Source organism: Apodemus sylvaticus, chromosome 10 (assembly GCF_947179515.1).
Source record: "Apodemus sylvaticus chromosome 10, mApoSyl1.1, whole genome shotgun sequence".
Lineage (NCBI taxonomy): Eukaryota > Metazoa > Chordata > Mammalia > Rodentia > Muridae > Apodemus > Apodemus sylvaticus.
The window spans coordinates 44989619-45008710 of record NC_067481.1 but is presented as its reverse complement, the minus strand read 5'-3'; positions in this window follow the sequence as shown (position 1 = coordinate 45008710).

Sequence of the window (19092 nt, the reverse complement as noted above, 5' to 3'; positions counted from 1 at the left end):
GGACTGAAGTCAGGGGTATTTAAAGGGGAAAAAAATCGCAAGGCAAGGGGTGGAGGACAAAAATCACAAACAAGGCAAGGGGTGGAGGACAAATTATGCACGGAATGGGGAAGTACAGATTGAGGAAGTCAGGCAATAGTTTATGCCTTAAGGAAGGTTAGAGATTATCTGGAGCAAACGTCCTTGGGGCACTGTATAGTTAAACGCTGGGACTAGAACTGGGTGGGCTATCTTTCTCAAGCTGAAAGCAGAAAAACAAGTTACTCTGTGCTGGGCTAGTTGTTTAGGGTTCTGAAAATATTGAGTTGGGGTCTCTCACACTGAGTGCTACACAGAGAGACAATTTTAGCTGCTTCAGTATATTATCTCACTAAATCCTCCTTGCAAGCCATCCTTTTCTTCTTCTTCTTTTTTTTTTTTTTTTTTTTTTTTTTTTTTTTTTTTTTTTGGTTTTTTGGTTTTTTGGTTTTTTCGAGACAGGGTTTCTCTGTGTAGCCCAGGCTGTCCTGGAACTCATTCTGTAGACCAGGCTGGCCTTGAACTCAGAAATCTGCCTGCCTCTGCCTCCCAGAGTGCTGGGATTACAGGCTTGTGCCACCACCCCCCAGCTCCTTATCTTCATTAAAATTAGGAATTGCTTTTTTTTTTTTTAAGATTAGAGTTGTTTTTGCTTTTCTTGTTTGTTGTTGTTTTGGGTTTGTTTGTTTTGGCTTGTTTGAGACCGGATTTCAAGTAACCCCGGCTAACCTTAAGCTTGCTAAGTAGATAAGATGACCTTGAACACCTCACCCTCTGGTCTCTATCTGTCTAGTGCTAGGATCATAACAAGCACCAACACACAGTTTTAGGTACTACTAAACCTTGAATCTAGGGTCTCACAAACGCTAGGTAAGGAATCGACCACCCAAGCTACACCCCAGCTCATGTAACTCTGTCCTTATTAATTACTCTATTCCAGGCACTGGAGTGGTGTGTAACGATTAATAAAAGCAATTCTGTTTCCTCAAAAGTAGGCATCCAGGCAAGAGGAAGTTCAGTGGAACAGCACATGCTCTTCATACAAAGAGCATAGGGTTCATCCCCAGCACCCAAACAACGAAGTAAACAAAACCCCAGTCCGTCCAGTGCGGAAGAGGAAGGCACAGATAATCATAACCCAGCCCAGTGAGCACTAAGAGGAGCACGTTTTCCCGTCTGCCTCGTCTCCCCCCAATTACTCTTTAATTGCTTTTTTCCCCCTTGTATTCAGAGGTCTGCCTGCCTGTGCCTCCCAAATGCTGGGATTAAAGGCATTTGCCACCATGACCCAGCTAGAAGCTGCTTTCAAGGGACTAGGTCTGACACTTGCTTACATTCCTGGTGTTATGCTCCAGACTCTCCACCCACCAGAAGAGCTGCAGCCATTTTGTTCCATGCCTGCCAGCTATTTCATATCGTCGCTGTAACTGCCTGCCAGTCATTGACACAGAGAAGTGACTTGGCTCAGAGCAAGGACATGCTGACCACAGACCCTGTTTTGTTCTGTGTGTTCTGAATGTTCTGTATGAGGCTTGCTAATCTTAAGAAATTTCACAAAGCTTTACATAGGACCCATCAAATCAAAGGTCAATATGAACTGTTGTGTCTAAAATACCTTGTGTTGGAGCTGACCACAAGGCAACCCTTCCTGCACCGTCATGTGAGCTCAGTGTGGTGTTTGTGGCTGACACTGAAGAATGTTACTAATAAGCCGAAAAAGTTATGAGTATTATAATACTCATGCTCTGTTATCTCAATGTTCGGAAATTCCCCTGTTCACCCATGGACCACCCCCTTTACCTTACTCAGCACCAATCGCTTAAAGATTAGCTGATAATACTTTGCCTAGGAAGCCAACTGCTCTCCTCCTTGCCCTTTAAACATTTGAACCTGGTTTTTCTATAAAACATCTGCTCTGAGAGCAGTAGGAGAGCTAGCTAGAGAGTCAGGAGCACTGCAATCAGGCTCTGTTTTTGGTCTGGTCCTGGACATCCAGTATTATGGTGTGTGTTCAATAAACTGTATTTCTTTAACGGAGATCATTGATTGAGCCAGAGGCAGAAGGGCAGGAAGATTCTTACAAGATGGAGGTCTAACTGGGCTATGTAGTGAGACCCTATCACCCCAAATCCAAACCAAACCAACCCAGCAACAAGTCAAACAGAGACGTGGAAGCCTCTTCAAAGAGTAAGAGCAGAAAATAAATAAAAGTGGAGGCAAAATGTCAGCAAAATCCCCAGATAATCTGGGCCAGCAGATTGGTCATGGCGTGGAGTTGCAAAGAACTTAGGGAAGACATGAACTAGAACTTGGGCTGTGAAGTTGCTCTTGAAGTGCTCTGGGATTATGGGATGCCTATGTGCGTGTGTGTTCCAGTCAGTCCTCGTCCACAGTGCCTGCAGCCTTCAGAAGCTAGGCACCGACTTTCACAAACTCACGTTCTACGCCCCTCTGCCGAGGGCATTCGGCTAGGCCCTCCTTCCCTTACCCCCTTTCCAAATTAGTACCTCAGTTGTATCCTTTGATAAGTTGTTCTCCACAGCCAGTGAAATGAGTTGATCCAAGCCAGATTAAAGTATATAAAGACAGCTTTATTGAAAAGCAGCTCAGACAAGTTCACTTGTCCCAAGGAATGAGACCAGGGAAGTCGCCCGATTTCTGCTGAGTAAACCCAGGGCCTTGTGCATGCTCGGCAAGCGCTCAGCCCTGTTTGCTACATCCTCAGGACACACCTTTAATTAATATACATAGATATATATGTGTCCTATATGTCTCTTAAATTATTTGTGGGTTTTGTTTGTTTGTTTTGGAGAAACGGTTTCTCTGTATAGCCCTGGCTGTCTTAGAACCCACTCTGTAGACCAAGCTGCCTTCTAACCCAGATAGCTACCTGCCTCTGCCTTTTAAATGTTGGGATTAAAGGTATGCACCACCACCACCCAATTATTATTTGTGCTTTTAAATGGACAAATTATAGTCATATATATTTATAAGCTGATGTAAAAAAAATTAAATTAATCAATTAGCATCTATCACTTCACAGATCTCTTTTGTGATGAAAATATTTGAACATTTCATCTCTTGGCATTTTTAAGCTTACAGTCATTATTATAAGCAGAGTAACTATAGTGTGCAAAAGGCATTATTAATCTATCCCTGCCATCTAATTGAAACTTTATACCTTACAGCTTTTACTCCTAATCACAATAATCTTTCTTATTAAAGAACTGTTTGCAATTAAGCCACAGAAGAATTGCCAATAAGAAGAAATGCTTGGAGTCAGATGTGGTGGCACAGGCCTATAATCTTGACGCTCAGGGGGCTGAGGCAGGAGGATTAAGGGGAGTAAAAGGAGAAATCCATCTGAGCAATGGCGTTTCTTCTCTCTGATTTCTGTTCTTTGACCACAGGCTCCGACAACTGAGCTGTGCCAGAACACTCAAGGCCAAGCAACTCAAACTAAGCCCTCTGAAACCATGAGCCAGAGTGAGCCTTCTCCCCCACACTGTTTCTGTCAGTAATTTCAGTTAACGATAAAACCAGCCAGGGTGCCCAAGAGGGCATCACTGCCTGAAACACATCTTTGCTGCATTTGCCCTGATTGGCCACTTCCTTTTGATTTTGGAATATTTGTAACTTTATAAAAAACAAATAGCGAATCTTTAAAAAGGAATTTGCAAATCTGGGGGCACGGTGGGATATGCCCACAGCACTCAGGAGGCAAAGGCAAATTCTAGGACAGCCAGTGCTACATAGTGAGATCTTATTGCAAAAGGAGGGGTTGGAGAGATGGCTCAGCAGTTAAGGGCACTAGCAGCTCTTTCAGAGAATCTGGGTTTAGTTCCCAGCACCCACATAGTGGCTCACAACTGTGTGGAACTTGAGTTTCAGGCAATTTGACACCCTCTTCTTGCCCCTCTGGATGCCAGACACACATGTGTTGCACATATATACATGCAGGAAGACACGCATATAAATAATCTTTTAGCAATGCACATTAACATAAAGAAATAAAGTGCAAAAATAGTATAGATTTTCAGGTAATTCTCCTTTAGTTTCCCCTACTGTTGACATCATATATTACTATGATATTTTTGTCACAATTAAGGAATAATACTGGGATGGAGAGATGGCTCAGCAATTAAGAGCACTGACTGCTCTTCTAGAGGTCCTGAGTTCAATTTCCAGCAACCACATAGTGGCTCACAATCATCTATAATGTGATTCGATGCCCTCTACTGGTGTGTCAGAAGACAACGACAGTGTACTTACATACATAAAATAAATAAATCTTTTTTTAAAAAAGCAATAACAATAACAACAAGGAATAACATTGATTCATTGATATTAACGGGACTCTACACTCTAACAGATTTCCCAAGAGTTGCCCTTCCCCCAGAAATATCCCCTTTCTTTCCCAGGACCCCATCCAGGGTCCTGCATTTCATTTAGTTGCCATTTGGTCTCCAACAGCTTTCCAGATTTTTCTTGTCGTTGATGACCCCAAGGGTTTTGAGAAATGTTAGTAAAGCAAGGCAGGATGCCTCTCACTGTGGATTTGTCTGATACTTTTTCCAATGGCTAGTCTGGTGCCATAAGTCTAAGGTACAAAAGACAGAAAAGTAATGTGGCATTCACATCGGGTTATATCTTGTGGATAAGCTAGGAAGATGAACTTCATATATAGTAGACCAGGCTGGCCTAGAGCAAAAGGCTATTCTTGTTCTGCTTCCAGAGTACTGAGATTAAATGTGGGTACCACCACACCACACCCAGTAGTTTTTATTTATTTGTTTGTTTGTTTATTTATTTATTTATTTATTTTTAAGAAATACTGGGGTCTGGAGGGATAGCGCAGCAGTTGTGAGCACTTGCTGCTCTTGCAGAATACATGAACTGGGTTCCCAGCACCCAGGTTAGACAGCTCACAACTGCCTGTAACTTCAGTTCCTGGGACCCCATACTCCTTTCTGGCTTTCTCAGGCATCCCCTTATCCATATGTATACATATAGACAGTCATGCATACACATACATAAAAATTAAAAATGAATCCTTAAAAATTTTCAGATAGTATCCATGCATGGTAGCACACTCCTGTAACCTCAGCACTCAGGACTCAGAGGCAGCATTGCCATGAGTCTGAAGCCAGCCTGATTCACATAGTGAGTCCCAGTGCAGCCAGGACTTACCCTGTTCCAAAACAAATAAGCAAAGTCAAGTATCTGGAAAGACCAGCTGGACCTGGCCTTGAAAACTGATTTACTTACTTCAAAATATTTAATCACAATCTCTGCTGTGATGGGCACCAGGTTATATGCTGCAGAGGCAAAAGCCAGTTAGACTGGTTTTTCTTAGACTGTAATCCCTGGCGTTCAGGAGGTAGAGGCAGAAGGAGCAAATGTTGCAGGTCATCCTCAGCTATATATTAAGTTTGAAGCCAGCCTGGGATACATGAGGCCCTGTTTCTAATAAACAAAATGACCAGTTATAGGTTGGAATGATGGTGCACACATGTAATCCTAAACTTTGGGAAGCTGAGGCAGGAAGACAGAAGGCAGAGTTCCAGGCCAGCCAGGACTACTGTAAGAGATTATTTTACAACCAACATTTACAACATTTATTTACAGGACTACTATAAGAGATTATTAAAACAACCAACCTTGAAAACCAAAGGGTACAATTTTAAGAGAGGTCATGTTTTGCCATTTTTTAAAATAGATTACGTGTTTAGACACTATCAGCAGAGCCTTGGGACTAACCTTCATAAGATTCCAAATAGTACCCATTTGAAAGTTATTTCCTGTGCCAAACCATTGCTTCTAGAGCCAGAAAGGTAGACAAGTGCCTTCTGTATGAGAAAGAAGGTTCAACGATTGCTTGAAAGAGCAAGAAACTAGCATGAGGAATAACTAGTTAATAGACATCACCCTTGAGCAGCTTGATATATATCCTTTTCAAGTAAGCCATAGTTTGCCAACTCTGAAGTTTCAAGGTTTAATTGCTGTTTCCCTCAAGGACAGACCCCGACAACCTCCCACCCAGTCATTTGTCTAGGCTCTATGTGTGTTCTTTTCCAACACAATATTTTTTACTATTGTTTGGGAAATTTCACATCATGCACCCTGATCGCACTCACTTTCCAGTCCCCTCAGATCTGTCCCTTCACCTTTTGACACTCCACAGGAAGAAGAGGAAGAAGAAAGGAGGAGGAAGCAAGAGATAAAGAGAGAGAGAGAGAGAGAGAGAGAGAGAGAGAGAGAGATTCAATTTGTGTTGCCTGTATACTCACTAGAGCATGGTCAAACTCCCAGGGGCCAGCTGCTTAAAAAACAAACAAACTGAGTCTTTCCCACCTGCACCCCCACCAGAAGCCATCAGTTTTGTTCACTTCAGCACCCTTATTGCAATTTTTAAGAGTTCTCTTCAATGGCTTTCCATCTAGGCTGTTAAAGTGTTTTTTTAATTACATCTATCTATCTATCTATCTATCTATCTATCTATCTATCTATCTACCTATTATGTGCATCTATCTATTATGTTCATGTGTGCACATGAACCTACCACAGGCAAGCATGCATGTGGAGAGGTCAGAGGATAAATAATTTGCAGGAGTTCATTCTCTCCTTCCACTGTATCAAACTCTGGTTGTGAGGCATGATAGCAAATGAACCGCCTGCCTCACCCATCCTCCTTTGTATAAGTTCTCCTAACTGACCAACTTTCTCATTGATTTGCATTCTAAAGTAAATCAGCTGGAACTCTCCTCCCTAAGCTTGGTGACGCCTTCGGCTCTGTGGAGGAGCCAGTACTGTCTCCTTCAGCCTATTACGCACGTGTCTAACCCATTCACTGTGCTATCGAAAATCTAAGTCGTGGCTATGTTCTCATGTACACCTCCTTTATATGTTCCATGTAGCCTCGCCAGTGCCAAAGTAACACAAATCATAAACCTCACTTCAGTGATTTTCAATTGGATTAGCAGCCGAGAATTGTAGGAGAGGAAAGAGTAATGGATCAGAACCATCCTGGGAGCTTATCCAAAAATGTATACGGCTGATCACCTCCACTACTGCCAAAGCTGAGAGACCGTAGGGTTGGTATGTGTGGAGTAAGCAGATGTGAGTATTCTAGATAAGCTCTTTGGGCAACCCTGAACTTTTCCCTCTCTCATTCCTGAGGGCATGACCATGCACTTCAAGGAGCCACTGGCTCCGAACTTTGACACATGCAGGTCTTCACCGAAGGACCTAATCCCTTAATTGGTGCACCCAGAATGCATTGCTTCAGAAGACACGGGGAGAGCCACAGACTGCCCGGGTTACTACTCCATCAGGCAGGTCTTTGCCTCTATTTTTGTTTCAGAACCACCCACCTAGCTGAGGCTTTCTTTCTCAGGAAAGGCATTTAACAGCAGAGTTCTCACCCACTAACAGAGTGGGAAAGAAGAGGACAGTGGAAGTAGGAGCTATGAGGCAAAAAAAAGAATATTTTTCACCCGCTGCCTGATTCTGTTCTTCCATTAACGTCTTTACACTAGGAAAGACTGACGCTCAGGGTGTTAGGAAGTTAAAAATAAAAAAAATTAAAAAAAAAAGTGAGTTCATGGTTTCTCCCGCAGTGGTATGGGATACAATGCCTTTACAAACAGCCAAAGCGCCCCCCCCCCCCCCAGCTCATTTGGAACCTGGGTGGGGGAGGCGTGTAAAGAGAAACACCAGCGTCAGCTCATTCCAGCCGCACACAGCAGAGCCTGCCAGTGGACTCGATCCTGTCCCGTGAGTGATCTGGAATTCAAGAGTGCAAGGAATAGGTATGACTGTTAGGATTCTACCAGCTCCGGGTGGGCCACGTGACTTTTTGAGTTTGTATTCCAATAGCTTTTGAATAGATTTTTGTAGTAGAATCATTTTATTTTTATTTTGTGTGACTTACACGTGTGGTCGGTGTTGAGGTCTCAAAGAAACCTGGGACAAATGGGTAAAGGAGGTGCCTACTGACTTACCAAATCAGACTCGGGCTAGAATTCCTAGAATTCCTAGAATCCCTAGAATCCCTTGGTATCTATGGTTCCTCCCAGTACTTCTCACCCCGCCCCCTACCTCAAAGCTCTCCAATCCAGGGGCTGGGCTTTGTCAAAGCTCTCCAGTCCAGGGGCTGGGCTTTGTTTCCCTTCCCCCAACTTCTGATTCCTGGGTGACAGCCATTTTGGCTACCTGCTCTCCTGGATCTCACAGGCCCTCTCGGCTCCTGACTCTTCTCTAGGCTCCTGGTCTCCTCCCCTTTTGCCCACCTCACACTTCTCTTCCAATCTCTCTCTACCCCCCACTCTCCTCTCAAGCCCAGTTCAGTCTGAGCTCTCCCATATGCTTCTGGCAGTACTCTCCCTCATATCTACAGTAAAATCTTCTCAACCGTATCCAGGAGTGGTCATGTCCATGCTTTCATTCAGTCAGAGGACAACTTGTGGGAGTTAGTTTCTCTCCTTCCATTACATTGGTCCTAGAGGATACAACTCAGGTCATTGAGCTTAAAGGCAAGTACCATTACCCACTGAGCCATCTTGTCTACCCAATCAGTAGACTTTTAGAAAGATGCTTCAGAGCAATCTACCAGGGTCTGCCTGGTGACAGTAAAAACTGGCTTTGTCCCAGCCCTTCTGTTTCAAAGCAAAGAGCATTAAGAGCATCATTCCCTTCGGCAGTCAAGTCAACACAGACTGGAGTGAGTGAGTGAGTGTTTTGGGATAATAACTTCCAAGATATAGCAGTTGATCCTTTGACAGATATGCCCAACCAAGGCAGCCTACCCTTGAGCCAAGACAAAGACTATATGTCAGGCTGGTCTGGAACTTGCCATAATCCTCCTTAGTTTCCCAAATGCTGGGGTTACAGGTGTGTCACCTTGTCCAGTTCTCTCTCTTTTTTTAATCATGACCTTTGAAGATACCAAGCCTGCAGGTCTCCATGGTGAAGATTGACCAGGACTGAGAAGCGACGTCTCCTTGGTTTCACACTTCATAGCATACAAATCATGCTGTTGTACCCAAGACCATCTGATCTCAGTCCTCTTCTCAGTGTGCTATAGATTTCTCTAAAGCCCAAAACACCCACAGGGGAAGAAAACCTAGAGACCTGTACAGAAAAACCCAAAGGGAGTCTCCATACACAACCCCTATCTAGTTGTAATTGAAGCAACAAGGGAGGTTCCCTAGAGATAAACTAGAAGTTCTTCTGGAAGGTACCAGATGGCAGAGACGGTCATGGCTACTCAGTAACAGTGCAAAGGCAGCTAGCATCAATTCCTGAGCAAATAGGTGTCTCCTATCCCTGTTAACTTATCTCTAACTTCATCGGACTCAGTGATTCTCAGCTGAGATGAGTAGAGGTTGGAGAGTGTCCCAGGCGCATATGCTATCTTCCATCATTGAGAACTATTGGTCCAAACAAATTCAAAGCTTCCTAAGATCCCCCCAGGGGATGCTGGCTCCTCTTTCAGAACTGTGCCTTGGCTCGAGGATTGTTTATAACAGGCAGAAAGGGAAACCGTGGGCTTACAGGGGCTCCTGAAAACAGTGGCTTTCACACTTGTCAGTGCCTCAGAACGATAACAATATTTGAAAATTCATATTTCCAGGCTCTGTCACATACTTATGAAATAGAATATTCTGGGACAGGGAGTCCAAATATCTGTACTCTTCACATGCCCACCAGGTGTTTCCACTGGTGCCAGTCTGTGCTTTAAGTCAACTTTTCCTTTTTCTTTTTTAAATGTATATGTTTTTGTTGAGTTTTGTTTTGTCTTGTTACTTTTTGTTTTTTTTTGTTTTTTTTTGTTTTGTTTTGTTGAGACAAGGTTTCTTTGTGTAGCCCTGGCTGTCCTGGAACTCACTTTGTAGACCAGGCTGGCCTCAAGCTCACAGAGATCTACCTGCCTTTGCCTCCTGAGTACTGGGATTAAAAAAATCTGCTCCACCACTTCCCAACTAAGTCAACTTTTTCTAAGGCCATTTTATTAGCCTAGATTAATTATAAAAATATAATTTTTATTGTGATATCTATTATGTAGCCTAGATTGATCTCAAACTTGTGTCAATCCTCCTGCCTCTACTTCCCAGGTATTGGGATTATAGGCATGTACAACCACTCCTGGCAGCAGCTTGCAAATACACGGGATACTCCTGAGCTTTCTACATTCAACCTAGAGCCAGCAACCCAAACACTAGGAGCAGTTTCGGCTACACCACCAGAGACTTTCTTTCATTGGAGTTTCCAAAGCTACAGACAGAGGTTTAACAGCATGGTCTGGTGTTAAAACTGACCTGAGCTTGAATCTTTGCTCTCTGCAAACTGTGTGGTCCTAAGTTATGTCCCTTTCTCAAGCGACCTCATTGATGAGACGGGTTGCTGTGAGGATGCCTTGAGATACCATGCAGAAAGTGACTGATGGAGAATTGGACACATAGAGGTTATGCTGAAAATGCTGGCTCACTTTCTTAGCCTGCTAGAAGTAGGGTCAGCTGAGAGGCTGGCAGAATTTTCCACCACACACCTCAGTACTAGAATTTTGTGCTCACTGTTGACCAAATTTAGAGAAGACCTCAATAGAAGGAGCTCAAAAGATGACTTCAGCTCTCTTTCCTCCCTCCCTCCTTCCCTCCCCTCCCCCTGGTTTTTTGAGGCAGGGTATCTCTGTATAGCCCTGGCTGTCCTGGAACTCACTCTGTAGACCAGGCTGGCCTTGAACTCAGAAATCCACCTGCCTCTGCCTCCCAAGTGCTGGGATTAAAGGCGTGTGCCACCACTGCCGGGCTTCTTTCTTTCTTTATATTTAGTTTCTTATTGTTTGTTTGCTTATTTATTTCAGACAGGGTCTCCTGTAGATCAGGCTGGCTTTAAACTCACTTTGTGTCCAAGTTTAATCTTGAACTTCTGATATTCCTGCCTCTACCTCTCAAGTGCTTAGATAACAGGCACTTGCCATCATGTGTGGCACAACTGTGGCTTTTGTCATTTTAGCATTATAAGTTAAATTCTAAGAAACCAGATGTTCATCTATATATACTTCAGTTCATTGCCCTTAAACCGAACAGACTCTACTTCAGAATGGCCATGGCTACCACTCATCTCCTTCTGTAGTCCATGCCCGCCTCTCATAGGGAAGAGAGAGCAGGGAGCTACTTAAGCTACATATTCCTGAGATTATTTAAACTACATAGTCTCCCCAAATGTGTCGTTAATCCCCTGGTAATTTGTGAAAAGCTGAGGCAGTTACATAAGTATTTCCTGGAGACATGAAGAACACAGCCAAGGAGAAGGAAGCTATAAAAGACATTAATTTCAATCCAGTAGGGGCTTGTTAAAGAAATTTTTAAAAGTTATACTGTTTGCAAAATACAAATGCTATGTCGGAACCAGCTTCTGTAGATAACAATGCAACATCTCCTAAGAACCAGAGTCAGAGGTTTGGGTTTAGAATGTTTATATATCTGTATCTATATCTATATCTGTATCCCTATCTAGGGGCTAGGGCGACGCCTGTCAAGAAGGCATGTCACATAAACATGAGAACCTGAGCGTGACCACTAAAGCCCATGTAAAAATGCTAGGAATGGCAGCACACACTTCTAAGCCCAGCAGTGGAGATATGAAGACAGGAACAACTCTTGGGCTTGCTAGCCAACTAGTCTTCCCCGACAGATGAGCTCCAGGATCAATGAGAGACACTGTCTAAAATAGAATAACTTGGAAGCCTAGCAGTGGTGGCATGCACGTTTAATCACAGCACTTGGGAGGCAGAGGCAGAAAGCAGAGGCAAGCGGATCTCTCTGAGTATGAGGCCAGCCTGGTCTACAGAGTTTGTTCCAGAATATCCAGGGCTACACAGAGAAACCATGTCTCAAAGAAGAATAAGAAGAGGAGGACAAGGAGGAGGAGAAGCAGGAGGAGGAGGGAGGAGGGAGGAAGGGGAAGAAGGAGCAACCAGGAGAGACACCCACCATTGCATTGACTCTGGCCTTCAAATACATGGGCATAAATCTGCACACATGCACAGGTGAGGGGGTGGGAAAAGAGTGTGTATGTGTGTTTATTTACTTAGAGGCTTTTTTTTTCCTTTTCAAGTGCTGGGATGAAAAGCCTGCACGGCCACCACCACCTGGCTTACTTACAGACTTTTCAAATGCTTAATCTGGTTTCTTTTTTTTTGGATTTGGCTTTTTTTTTTCCGAGACAGGGTTTCTCTGTGTAGTCCTGGAACTCACTCTGTTCACTAGGCTGGCCTTGAACACAGAAATCCACCTGCCTCTGCCTCCCAGAGTGCTGGGATTACAGGCGTGCGCCACCACCGCCCGGCATCTGGTTTCTTTTAGAATCATGAACTTCCAGGCACCTTCTGGAATACCGTCCAGATAGATTCTAACCCCAGTCCCTAAAGTTGTGGCATGAAGAATAAGATAGACAGGGATATCTTGAGCAGAACCACAGAGAAACCAGGTTCTGGGAAAATTAAGGAATGAGGAAGGAGCTGTCCGTGTATTTGGTGCTGACAGCCCATCAGATTGACACCACAAGGCTATAGGCAGAAGTGGCAAAGTAAACAATCTTGGACTCCTGGGAGAGCTTTATCCACTGAATTTATGCTCACTTAAATGAGAACGAGAACATATATTTTTAGTCAATTTCTCCAGCCAGCAAGATGGTGGAGGGGGTAAAAGTGCTGGCAGCAGAACCCCAACAGTCTGAAATGGACTCCCAGAATCCATGGTGAAAAGGGTCAGCTGAGTTCCTTAAGCTGTCTCTTGACCTCCATGGCACATACATACCTGCACATGTACTCAACAAAGGAGGAGGAGGAGGGGGGAGGAAGAGAAAGAAAAGAAGATACGGTTATAAAAGAAGAGCTTTCTCTTGCCCATCCCCCCCTTTAAGATTTATTTATTTTACGTATGTGAGTACACTTTTGTTGTCTTCAGACACACCAGAAGAGGACATCAGATCCCACTACAGATGGTTGTGAGCTGCCATGTGGTTGCTGGGAATTGAACTCAGGACCTCTGGAAAAGCAGTCAGTGCTCTTAACCACTGAGCCATCTCCCCAGCCCTTGCCCCCCCCCCTTTTAAAAAATGACACCCTCAGCTGGGTGTGGTGGTACAGTTTTTAATCCCAGCCCTCTGGAGGCAGAGGCAGGTAAATTTCTGAATTTAAGGCTAGACTGGTCTACAAAGCAAGTTCTAGAACAGCAAAAACTACACACTGTCTTAAAAACCCTGTCTTGAAAACCCAAAACCAACGAATTAACCAACAAATACACGTGGCATCTTGAACATCACTGTGCACTCTTCTCATATCCTTTTTCCTTCTCAGTACTCTCTATCATTCCATATACTGTGTGTTTCCCCATTCATTATGTTAGTTTCCACTTGGACATCAGCTGCAACTCGGTGGAGTTTTCACTTTTTTTCAGTGCTGTAACTTAGACTCAAGCTGGGGATGTAGCTCATCTGGAAGAGTGCTAACCTAGCATGAGTAACACTCTGGATTTAATCCCCAGCACTAAATAAATAAAGTATGTGTGGTGGCACATACCTGTAGCCTTAGGAAGTAGAGGCATGTGAGTAAGGAGCTCTAGATTATAGTGAGTTCAAGGTCAGTCTGGATATGTAAGACTATCTCTACCAAAAAAAAAAAAAGTAGACTGGAACGTGAGATGGCATTCCAAGGATGGCTTCAAGGGCATACAACCCGTGCAGTTACATGGTACTCACTCTCCAAGGGCACACAACCAGAGAAGTTACAATGGGCACACTCTCCAAAGTAGGACTTACACTTTGAGTTTAGTACTCTATGGTCACCACTTTGGTATTCTTAAGAATTCTGTATTTGCTTTTGTTTTGTTTTTATTTTTGCTTTTTTGAGACAGGGTTTCTCTGTGTAGCCCTGGCTGTTCTGAAACTCTGTAGACCAGGCTGGTCTCAAACTAAGAAGTCTGCCTGCCTCTGCCACCCAAGTGCTGGGATTAAAGGCATGTGCCACCACTGCCCAGCAGAATTCTGTATTTGAATCTGCGCTTCATAAGCAAAATTCGACAGAATAAAGGACAATGCGTGTAGTGGTTCGAATAAGAACGGCCTCCCTTGGCTCCTATATTTGAAGGCTTAGTCATCAGGGAGTGACACTGTTTGAGAAGAAATAGGAGGCATGGCCTTGTTCAAGAAATGCGTCACTTGGGGTGGTTTTGAGGTTTCAGAAGCCCAAGCTGGGGGCCTGGTGCCTCTCTCCTGCTGCCTCTGAATCTCAGCTATTTGTGTTGCATGCTCCCCACCATGGCCATAATGGGCTAAACCTCTTAAACTGTAAGCCAGCCCCAATTAACTACTTTCTTTTATAGGAGTTGCCTGTGGTCACGGTGCCTCTTCACAGCAATGGAACACTGACTAAGGCAATGTACCAGGGACTTGGCACCTCAATTCCTATGTGATCCTGCCTCAGCTGTCCCCTACCTCTTCCACACAGATTTTCATCTACTTTCTCCCCTGCCCCTCCCACCTTAAACCTCAGAGAAGCCCTGGGCATGACAGAGCCAGGCGAACATGGGCTTTGTAGTCCAAGTTTCGGCGGCAGAGCACTGGGTCCCTACAGGCATCTGTGTATGCCAGCATTATGGTGCACTAAGGATGTTGTGATGGCTATTCCTGGCTGCCAACTTGACTACATCTGGAATGAACTATAATCCAGAAATGGAGGGCACACATGTGATCCAGATTTTGAAGCTGGAAGCCACAGGCTTTTTTGATCTGGATCTTGACATGAGATGACACATGTTTTTGATCCAGATCTTGAGGCATAGTGTCCATGAAAAGCTTGCGCCCAGGCAAGGTGGTATACACCTGTAATCCCAGGAGACACAGGCAAGCAGATCTCTAAGTTCAAAGCCAGCCTGGGACAGAGCAAGTTTCAACTAAGGAAAAGTTTAGATCCAGGTATAGTAGGTAAACCTTTAATCTGGGCCATACCTTCTGCTGGAGGGCCCAGGTCATAAGAACATATGGAAGAAGGAAGACTCACTCTTCTTTACCTGCTTGTACTTACTTGGTAGCACATCTGTTGGAACCTACATCTTTAGGATTCCAGCTTCTATAGAAGACCAGCTGAAACACCCAGCCTCATGGGACAGAGCAACTACTAGACTCTTGGACTTCCCACTCACAGCTGCCCATTGTGGGGTTAGTTGGACTACAGACTGGTATATTCCTCTTAATATATGGAGACATTCCCTAAATTCTGTGGCTCTAGAGAATCCTGACTAATACAGAGACCCTATTTCAAAAACAGGCTTCGAAAGATGCCAGCAGCCCTGAAGATCTGAGTATAATTCTTAAGACCAACGTGGTAGGAGAGAACTAAAGACTGCAAGTTGTCCTCCGACCTCTGTACATGTATCATGGCACATGTAGGCAGACACGGTGCTGGAGGAGCTGAGAGCTAGCTCAGCATCTTGAATCAAAAGCAGCCAGGAGAAACTCTCTTCCAGGCAGCTAGGGGGAAGGTCTCAAAGCCCACCCTCACAGTGACACACTTCCTCTGACAAGATCACACCTCCTAATAGTGCCACTACCTCATAGGAGCAGACATATTCACACCACCTCAGATATTATGCAGTATCTAGCAAAATACCATGAGGAGGGCAGATAGACTGGAGAGAAGTGGAAAGCTTCTTGTTGCTTTTGACTCAGGGTCCATATGATTACACGGGTACTGAAAATTATGCGCAAACCACATAGCAGGCCCTGCAGTGTTCAGTATTTGTGGCCTAAGAGAGTGAATAATACACATAATACTATATGTAATAATATACAGAAAACTCTTAATAGTTCCTGGCATGTAGTAGGCATTCAATAGACATTAGCTGTTTGCTTGTTTGTTTGTTTATCTATCTGCTTATTTAATTCTTTGAATTTTTGGTTTTTCAAGACAGGGCTTCTCTGTATAGCCCTGGTTTTCCTGGAACTCCTTCCAGACTGGCCTTGAACTCAGGGATCTGCCTGCCTCTGCCTCTCAAGGGTTAGGGTTAGGGTTAGGGTTAGGGTTAGGGTTAGGGTTAGGGTTAGGGTTAGGGTTAGGGTTAGGGTTTAGGGTTAGGGTTAGGGTTAGGGTTAGGGTTAGGGTTAGGGTTAGGGGTTAGGGTTAGGGTTAGGTTTAGGGTTAGGGTTAGGGCTGGGATTAAAGGCGTGCCACCATGTCTGGATTAATTGACACTTCTTCTCTCAAGTTTAACATTTGCTTTTCTGCACATTCTGTGATGCTTTTAGCAGACAAGTTTACATGTGTCATATCTGCTGGGAATTCTCTTCTCTGTTTTTACTTAGGTAGCCACTACTCAATGTGACCACCCCTTCTTCCAGGAAGTTTTCCCTAATACCTCACTGATCAGGTCTTGCCCACTGTGCTCACCTACCCTTCCTCTTCTTCTACTAAGCACAGTTCTCCTAAGGCGGGTCTGTGGCTAGATTTCATCCAAAGCCTTTGCGCTTTATTTGATGGGTTTTGGAAGATGCTGTGCCACCAGCCAGTCTATTTAGACTGTTCTGCAAGTATCAACTCTCTCCCTAACCCTGAGGTCCTTAATTTGAGTAGATATCTTTCCTCTGTCCCTTCTCTTACCTGGAAAGAGGTTGATTGTTCTATGTTAGTCTCCAGTGCTCCAGGAGGACAGGGATTTGCCTGCTTTGTGGGGCCAGATACCTGTGCTAGGTGGACATAAAATGACATTTCTTCTGGAACTGTATTGCAGTCCAGTTAGCACACTCAGCCCTGTGTGTGTTTCGTTTTCGTGCTTGCATTTAACCCCTCTGAGCTTCTGAGTCTTTATCTGTGAAATGGGAGCCAAAGTGTCCCTCTGGCAGGGTCATGGAGATATTTAAATAACTAATGCCATGGTTAGTGGGTAAAAGGGCCTGTTGTCCAGCCTGATGATCTAAATTCAATTCCTAAGGCTCACATGGTGGAAGGAGAGAACTGTCCTGTTATCCTCTGACCCCTGAATTTGTGCACAAGGACATATATATACATGTACACACACAGAGAGACAGACGGGGGTGGGGGTGGGGGGAGAGGAGGGGGAGGAGGAGAGGGAGAGGGAGAGAGAGAAAGAGAGAGAGAGAGAGAGAAAGAGAGAGAGAGAGAGAGAGAGCCTTAAAGCTCACACATGTAACCCCTGCACTCTGGAGGTTGAAGAAGGAAGATTACTATAAAGTTGAGACCAATCTGAGCTAAAGAATGAGATTTTGTCTAAACAAACAAGCAAGCAGAATAAGACCCCGGCAGGGCGGTGGCTGGAGCTAAAGGTGTGGTTCAGTGGTAGAACACTTACTTAGACTGCTCAGGACACTAGATTCAATCCCCAGCACCTACTATAAAGAGGATGTCACCCCATATTAGAACCTCAGAAAATGTTTTCTTCCTGTTCTGTCAGGTATATTTTAAGCTTTGAACATGGGCCCCATTCACTGACAAGGCCCCCCTGGTCCCTGGTTCCAGCCTGTATGACACACTGGTCCTGCCCCCACAGTTAGTCACCATCTCCCCAGTGGGTCCTCCTGACCTCAGAGAGAAAAGGGGGGAAAAATCATTGTTTTGGTTCAAGTGTGATAAACAGTGATTGACAGGCCTGAAAAAGACGCTGTTGAGTAAGGAGAAAAAAGCCTGTAATTATTCTCCTTAACCTGCCTGTTATCCTGTCTGCTCAATTCAGCCTCTGACAACTGCCTGCCCCCCTCTTCTTTAGCTGTTTAGGAATAAATTATTTTGAAGAAATGTGTTTTCAAATAAATTTGTTAAGGCTAAAATGTTGACATTTTGTGTGTTCTTTTCCACCCTCCCCCACTCACCAAGAGATTGAAGTTGTTCTCGCATGGGAAACACGAACAATCAAGACTAACTGCCCCATTTTAAAAGGAGGAGATGGTTTGCAGTCCGTCATCCTTTGTGACTGGGCTCCCTGAGATATGTGGTCCTCCAGACCCTTTGTAGAAAAAGCTTCCTTTTCTACAAAATAGACACCACTTCCTCCCTCTTAGTATAATGGGTGGAAAGGCATTTTGGAAATAGAAAGAATTATTTGTTTGTATGATGTTCAAAAATACCAACCAAGGGGCTGGGGGTGAGACTCTTAGTTCAGTGCTTGCTGGACATAAGTGTTTGCCACACAAGCCTGGGATCTGAATCCCATCCTCAGCACTCACAGAAAAAGCTGGGTGTGGAGGTGAGAACCTGTAATCCCAGAGCAGAGAAGGGAATGGAAGGATCCTGGGGCTTGCTGGCCAAACCGTTTAGCCTAATCAGTGAACTCCAGGTGCGGTCAGAGACCCTGTCTCAACCAATAAGATAAAGACTGATAAAGAGCTGGTATTACTCTGTCTTCCACATGTGTATAATACACAACACACACATACACACATACACAAACACATACACACATATACACACACTCACATACACACATACACACATATACACATACTCACATACACATACACACCCACATACATACACACACACATACACACACACTCACATACACACATACACACACATTCACACATATACAGACACATACACATACACACACATACACACACACTCACATACACACATACACACACATTCACATACACACATATACAGACACATACACATACATACACACACACACATACACACACACTCACATACACACATACACACACATTCACACATATACAGACACATACACATACATACACACACATACACACACACTCACATACACACATACACACACATGTACACATACATACATACACACACATACTTGTGTGCACTCATTTTTAAAATATTCTACTTTAGTTAGCAGTGCTGTAGCATGCTAGTCTTTTACATTTGACAAACACGCTGTGTTAGCCTTAAGGAACTGGTATGCTCTCAACTAGCTATAGATTTTCCATAAAGATAAAATTTTTCTAAAGTAAAAATTTACCTTTGGGAGTGACAAAAAATGGCTCAGCCAGTAAAGATGCTTGCCATTAATCCTGATGGTC